The sequence below is a fragment of the Streptopelia decaocto genome (assembly GCF_964273445.1).
Source record: "Streptopelia decaocto genome assembly, chromosome: 12".
Taxonomy (NCBI): domain Eukaryota; kingdom Metazoa; phylum Chordata; class Aves; order Columbiformes; family Columbidae; genus Streptopelia; species Streptopelia decaocto.
Window position 1 is genome coordinate 18,647,309 of NC_138667.1, and position 1,360 is coordinate 18,648,668.

The window sequence follows — 1,360 nt, forward strand, 5'->3', positions numbered from 1 at the left end:
CATTTCCATTCACGAATGTTTCACATTTATACTCGTTTCCCAAATATAATTAATCACATCGCCGATTCCAGGAAGATTAACTGAGTTTCTGAACACACCTGAAATTGCCTTTTTGCCATAAGAAAAGTACTTTGCAATATGCAGTTTTTTGTCTAACCCAATTGCAGTGCAACCAAATGTTCCCCTGTTGCAGGCTATTCTGGGTCAGGAAAAGACACCATTTATTATGTTTACCAGGTAATCACAGGCTCAGATATACTTCAGTGCTCCCCAGTACTAATTTGGTACCTACACTAAGACCTCACCCCAGGGCTCACCTCTGGGCTCAGGGACTCCTCAGAGAAACCCCAAATGTGCAGCACAACCGGCTGCTCCCACCCACTCGTCCTTTCACAGCCCGGTTGTGCCGCAGGGACCTCTGCAGATCCCCAGCCCTACCTGCTCACGCAGGGTCACAGAGCAGATCACACAGGTGGGTCCAGGGGGTTTGAATGTCTCACAGAAGGAGACTCCACACCCGCTCTGGGCAGCCTGGGCCAGGCTCTGGCACCTCCCAGCAAACAAGTTTCTCCTCATGTTCAGATGGACCCTCCTGTGCCCATTGCCAAAGGGTCTTTATCCCCTGAGCTACAGGGGATCACAGGATCCCAGAATGTCAGGGGTTGAAGGGCCCTGGAAAGCTCATCCAGTGCAATCCCCCCGTGGAGCAGGAACACCCAGATGAGGTTACACAGGAAGGTGTCCAGGCGGGTTGGAATGTCTGCAGAGAAGGAGACTCCACAACCTCCCTGGGCAGCCTGGGCCAGGCTCTGCCACCCTCACCCCAAACAAGTTGCTTCTCACCTTTCAGTGGAACCTCCTGTGTTCCAGTTTGCACCCATTGCCCCTTGTCCTGTCACTGGTTGTCACCAGAAGAGCCTGGCTCCATCCTCCTGACACTCCCCCTTTCCATATTGATCCCCAGGAATGAGTCCCCCCTCAGTCTCCTCTTGTCCAGCTCCAGAGCCCCAGCTCCCTCAGCCTTTCCTCACACGGGAGATGCTCCACTCCCTGCAGCATCTTGGTGGCTGCGCTGGACTCTCTGCAGCAGTTCCCTGTCCTGCTGGAACTGAGGGGCCACAACTGGACACAATATTCCAGGTGTGGTCTCCCCAGGGCAGAGCAGAGGGGCAGGAGAACCTCTCTGACCTACTGAACACCCCCTTCTAACCCACCCCAGGATCCCCAGGGAACACCCCTGGGCCTTCGGGGAACCCCCCGGCACCCGCCGAGCCCACAAGTGACCCCGACGCAGAGGAGACCCCAGATCCTGCACAGTCCGCCCCTCCCCCCGTGCTGCTCCTCCCAGCCGCAGCGGCCG